The sequence below is a fragment of the Myxocyprinus asiaticus genome, chromosome 44, assembly GCF_019703515.2.
Source record: "Myxocyprinus asiaticus isolate MX2 ecotype Aquarium Trade chromosome 44, UBuf_Myxa_2, whole genome shotgun sequence".
Classification (NCBI taxonomy): domain Eukaryota; kingdom Metazoa; phylum Chordata; class Actinopteri; order Cypriniformes; family Catostomidae; genus Myxocyprinus; species Myxocyprinus asiaticus.
In genome coordinates, this window is record NC_059387.1 from 4,706,625 (window position 1) to 4,713,296 (window position 6,672).

Below are 6,672 nucleotides of genomic sequence, written 5' to 3' on the forward strand. Positions count from 1 at the left end.
ATTTGTATACAGGGAGAAGAGTAGTGGGGAGAGTACACATCCCTGAGGGGCACCAGTGCTGATTGTACATGTGCTGGAAGTAAATTTCCCCTGCCTCACTAGCTGCTGCCTGTCCGTCAGAAATCTGGTGATCCACTGACAGATAGACGTGGGAACAGAGAGTTGGTGTAATTTAGTCTGGAGAATAGCTGGAATGATGGTGTTGAAAGCTGAATTGAATTCCACAAAAAGGATCCTTGCATATGTCTCTGGTCTGTCCAGATGTTGCAGGATCTGATGCAATCCCATGTTGACTGCATCATCCACAGACCTGTTTGCTCGATAAGCAAATTGAAGGGGATCTAGAAAATGTCCAGTGATGTCCTTCAGGTGGGCCAAAACCAGTCTCTCAAATGACTTCATGACCACAGACATCAGAGCGACGGGTCTGTAGAAATTAAGTTCTGTGATTTTGGGTTTCTTGGGACAGGAATGATGATAGAGCGTTTGAAGCAGCATGGGACTTCACACTGCTCCAGTGATCTATTGAAGATCAATGTGAAGATGGGGGCCAGCTGGTTAGCACAAGATTTTAGACAAGTGGGTGAGACACCATCTGGGCCCTGTGCTTTCCTTGTCTTTTGTTTTTGGAAGACACGGCACACCCCCTGTTCACAGATCTTAAGTGCAGGTTGAGTAGCAGGAGGAGGGAGGAGGGGGGGTTGCAGGAGGTGTTGATTTTTGTGTGAAGTGAAGGTCAGAGCAGGTGTGGGGTGTGAGACTGGGCCTTTCAAATCTACAGTAGAACACATTCAGGTCATCAGCCAGTTGTTGGTCCACTACAGTGTTGGGGGTAGGAGTCCTGTAGTTAGTAAGTTGTTTCAGGCCACTCCACACTGATGCAGGGTCGTTAGCTGAAAACTTGTTTTTCAGCTCATCAGAATAGCTCCTTTTAACCACTCTAATTTCCTAATTCAGTGTGTTCCTGGCCTGATTGTACAAGACTTTATCCCCAACTCTGTAACCATCCTCTTTAGCCTGACGAAGCTGCCTGAGCTCTGCTGTAAACCACGGTTTGTCATTGTTGTATGTTAGATAAGTCTTAGTAGGAATGCACATATCCTCACAGAAACTGATATATGATGTCACAGTATCTGTGAGCTTGTCCAGATTGGTGTCTGCAGCCTCAAATACACTCCAATCAGTGCAGTCATAGCAGGCTTGTAGTTCCAGCTCTGCTTCATTGGTCCATCTCTTTACAGTCCTTACTACTGGCTTGGTTGATTTTAATTTCTGCCTGTAGCTTGGAAGAAGATGAACCAGACAGTGATCAGAGAGTCCCAGAGCTGCTCAAAGGACAGAGCGATATGCATCCTTTATTGTTGTATAGCAGTGATTAAGTATATTTCTGTCTCTGGTGGGGCATGTAATGTGCTGTTTGTATTTGGGCAGTTCACATATGAGGTTTGCTTTATTAAAATCCCCAAGAATAATAATAACTGAGTCCGGGTGTTGTTGTTCCGTGTCTGTGATTTGATCAGCCAGCTGATGCAGTGCTGCGTTCACGCACACATGTGGAGGAATATAAACACTCACCAGAATAAACGAGGAAAACTTTCGTGGCGAGTAGAAAGGCTTACAGTTAATAAAAAGCGCTTCCAAATTAGGACAGCCCATCTTCTTTAATGTTGTAACATCTGTACACCAACTTTAATTGATGTAAAGCATGTTCCACCACCTCTCGTTTTCCCCGATAAATCCGTGATGCAATCCGCAATGAACAGCTGAAAGGCCGGCAGATGTAACGCGCTGTCCGGAATGGCTTCACTCAGCCAGGTTTCTGTGAAGCACAAGGCAGCAGAGGTTGAAAAGTCCTTGTTTGTACAGATGAGGAGATGTAGTTCATCCATTTTGTTAGGAAGAGAGTGGAGATTCAATAGATCCCTGCATTATGGAAGTCAAATACGTTGCAAATGTCATTTTGAAGTGTTGACTTTGATTTTATGCTATAATCTTGCCTGTAGATTCGAGATTTGTAAATATTTTTTATTTTTTTTATTTATTTTTTTCAGAAAAAAAAAAAAAACTGAATAATTAGGCCATGAATAAGTTGTTTTCACTCAGAATTTGCGGATGAATACTTGCCCTTTCTTCACAATCAAAGCAACTAGAATTTATGGGAATAGAGAATAATATCCTCACACTAAATACGTTTATTTGTATGTTGTGTGTTTGAACTTGGTACTGACTGATGTGCACATATATTTTTGTAATGTATTTTAATACTGTGAAAATGCAAAGGATCTGTTAATTGAAAGTGTAATAATTCATTTATGAATGAATAAAGTTTTCTATTAAAAGTCAGGGTTTCCACAGTCATACCAAAAAAATAAAAAAATAAATACATACAATTTTTTTACAGTAAATTTATTTTATTTTTCTAGAGTAAACCCTGCTCTCAAGCATAACGATTTTTGACTTTTGAGTGAATCATTCTTTTGACTCTGTTCTTTTCATTGCATCAGTCAACCGGGTTCAGAAATCTTTCTGAATGATTCATTTGGAAATTGTTCTGAATCAAATACATATATATATATATATACTGGCGGCCAAAAGTTTGGAATAATGAACAGATTTAGCTGTTTTGGAAGGAAATTGGTACTTTAATTCACCAAAGTGGCATTCAACTGATCACAATGTATAGTCAGGATATTACTGATGTACAAAACAGCACCATCACTATTTGAAAAAAGTCATTTTTGATCAAATCTAAACAGGCCCCATTTCTAGCAGCCATCATTCCAACACCTTATCCTTGAGTAATCATGCTAAATTGCTAATTTGGTACTAGAAAATCACTTGCCATTATATCAAACACAGTTGAAAGCTATTTGGTTCGTTAAATGAAGCTTAACATTGTCTTGCAATAGACTGGCATGTCTTAAGGTCAATATTAGGTGGGTCACGTGATGCCATGCAAGAAGCAGACGTGTGAGCGACGAGCTCTGTGCACTTTGCTAAATTTTTAATTATTCTTATGTTATAATCTGGTGAAACTCGATACACCCAGTTACACATTTGCTATTTGAGGTAAAACATGGCAAAGAAGTCAAAATCATCGGGCTCTGGAGACATTAAAAGACACTTAAGTGTTCAGGATGAAAGCCCGACAGACCTACAGACCGGGGACTCGATTTGGATGGCGCGGCGGGAGAAGGAATTCAGCGTCAGTTGTCCAACATGTCGGTGATGCTGACGAAGGTTCTTGCTGAGTTGGAGGATCTCGCTGTAATACGTTGATCAATTGCGGCGATGGAAATAAAATTCTCTGAGTTAGTTACAAGAGTGTCAGATGCTGAGAAACGAATAGATTATTTGGAGTCTTCGGAGGGGGAATTAACCGCTAATCCGCCTGCGACCAAAGTTGATTTGGAACATCTCCTTGAAAAGCTTGAAGATCTTGAGAATAGAAGCTGCAGGAATAACGTCAGAATTGTCGGAATTCCCGAGCATGAGGAGGGCAGAGATATGGTGAAATTCCTAGACGAGTTCTTCCCGAGTCTGCTCGACATAACAGGCCACATACTGGAAATCGAGCAAGCTCCCAGAGTCCCTGCTCGGAGATCTGCTGAGGGAGACAGGTCCTGATCGATTCTGGCCAAATTTCTGAGGTCATCCGATAAAGATCTCGTGTTGCGCCAGGCGAGGAGCAAAGGAAAGCTTTCTTGGAAGAATCATAATATTTTCTTCTTCCCGGACTTTGCGAGTTCGACAAGAGAGAAACGCGAAGGGTTCAAGGAATGTAAGAAACTCTTACACCAGAGAAAGATCTCGTTTGCTCTGATGTTTCCAGCCAAACTGAGTATAGAAACGAAGGACGGTCGCACAGTATTTACATCTCCCAATCAGGCAATGTCTTTTATTGAATCAATGGGTGAGTAAACCATTGGGTGTTTCTCATGTGAGTGGGTCGACTCGCTATACTTACTCTTGAGGAAGCTGGGCGACATTTTGGTTTCTTTTTGCATTGGCTCCTCCTAGCGGCTGGAGCTTGTTTTGTGAATAACACTTTCCTTAAAGAAACTTTTGCATTGACGGAAGATTACTTTTGCATTGAAGTTCCTGGTCATTTTGAGAGTGGACACTATAGATGACCGCAAAATATCTACATGCTCACACAAAGGATGTCTTTTATAAAGTTGACAGATTGAGTAAGTCATGGTATATATAGATTTATGTGGCCTCTGAGTGAATTGACTCGACCATCCAGGGAAACGGGATGTTGGTTTTGTTTCTTTTTGTGTTGGCTCCGCCTAGCGGCTGGAGCTTGTTCTGTTTACGGGACATTGGAATGATTATGTCATCCGCTGAACTCATAACAGCTGGCTCACTGAACATTTGTTTGTCTATCCGTGAAACTGAACGGTTTTATATCAGCTGAAATTTACTTTGTGGAGGATCACACCTTTAAAACAGTTCTGTGAATTAATCTACATGTTCTGTGTTCATTCTTCCTTTTGGCTGGGGGTTATTTTACAAATTTGTGAGGCAAAATTGAGTAATCCGATGGCAAAGTTGTCGTGGGGGCTCGTGGGCGTTCATGGACCTTTTGAGTGCAGAGGGATTGTCGCCGGTTGGCGCTCTCGTGCGCGGGGTTAATGTGCACGTTTTTCTTTTTGTTTGTTTGTTTTGTTCGGGGGGAAGTTCGGGGTTTGATTGTTTCACTAATGGGGAATGTGGTCTGTATAATTTTGTTTTTGACACATAGTTTATTTATTTTTATCATATCAATATGTCAGTTGTTAATATGAGTGTACTATCTCTCTCCACATGGAATGTACAGTAAATGGGTTGGGGCACCCCATAAAAAGAAGGAAGGTTATTACTTTTCTTAAACGTAAGAAATATGATATAGTGTTTCTTCAAGAAACACATCTCTCCCCGCAGAAAGCGGAAAAATTTGGGAAGATATGGAGTGGACATGTTTTTTTTAGTGTTGGCTCAAGTAAGAGCAAGGGAGTCATTATATTGATAAATAAACATTTACAATTCAAATGTCTCAAACAGATTAAAGATAAATTAGGAAGAATCATTATTGTTTTAGCTGAAATTCAGGGGCAAAGATTGATTTTGGCTAATACGTACGCACCCAACGCTGATGATCAGGGCTTTTTTATAGATCTTGAAGGGATGCTGCAAGCCGCTGACACCGCTCATGATATAATATTGGGAGGAGACTTTAATCTTTTGATGGACTCAGTCCTTGATCATAGTGAAGCAAAAGTGTGTAAACCCCCTTGAGCAACATTGACGCTTCACAGGATGTGTAACAATCTTGGCCTTATAGATATTTGGAGACTTTTGAACCCATCTGGTAGGGACTATACATTTTTTTCATCAGTTCATAAGATTTATTCCAGAATAGATTTTTTTTTTTATATCCAAATCCCTCATTTCATCTGTTGTTGATTGCTCAATTGGAAATATCTTAGTCTCGGATCACGCCTAGTGAGTTTAGAGATGTTGCTATATACAGAGAAAAAGAAATCATATGGTTGGTGCCTTAATGTATCCCTTTTGCAAAATCCTGAATTCCAACAAATGTTAAAGACTGAAATCAGTGTTTATATGGAGATCAAATGGTTCTCAGTATCCACTGTGGGCGTGGCTTGGGAGGCACTTAAGGTGGTTCTTAGGGGTCGGATCATACAGTATGCCTCATTCACCAAAAAATCCAAAGCACGAGAACTCGTGGAGTTGGAAGGAAATATTAAAAATGCAGAAGCAGAGCTGAAGCGCTGAATGTCATCTGATGGCCTCAGAGAATTGACTCTGAGATTGAAATACAGATATAATACTGTTTTGTTGCGGAAAGTGAAGTTTTGGTTATTCAGGGCAAGACAGTCATACTTTGAGTCGGGGGACAAAGCAGGAAAACTTTTGGCTAGATATATAAAGCAGAGAGCGTCTTTTTCTACCATTCCCTCAGTGAAATCTGCTGGTGGTGAAATATTTACCTCGGCCATTGATATTAATAATGCTTTTAAAGAATTCTATCTTGATCTTTATGGTTCCACATCTTCTTCTACTGATAAAGATATTAGAAACTTTGTAAACTGACGACTGAGCAAAAAAATTATCTTGATTCTGAGATAACCTTGGAGGAGCTTCCTGTAGGCGAGGTTATTAAGGCCCTACCTACTTTAATTTCAGATTATTTTACTCTGGATAGGGGCACCTGGCAGGGTTGCCCTCTTTCCCCATTATTGTTCTGTCTTGCCCTGGAACCATTAGCAGCCGCAATAAGAAAGGAGGATGATTTTCCAGGGGTGGTGGCGGGAGGTGTGGCGCATAAGCTTCTGCTTTACGCAGATGATATTTTATTATTTGTCTCTGACCCCAGTAGATCTATGCCTTGCCTCCACAGAATTATGAATTCCTTTTCTAAGTTTTCAGGATATAGAGTCAACTGGTCTAAATCTGAAGCTTTGGCTCTGACAGCGTACTGTCCAGTAACGGCTTTCCAGCCGGGTGCTTTCCAGTGGCCCAAAGAGGGCATTAAGTATTTGGGTATTTATTTCAAGCAAATTTGTGTGATTTAGTTAGAGTTAATTTTGACCCCATAATAAAATGGTTTTCGAGCGATGTGGGCAGGTGGGCTTCATTACATTTATCAATGATTGGGAAGGTTAA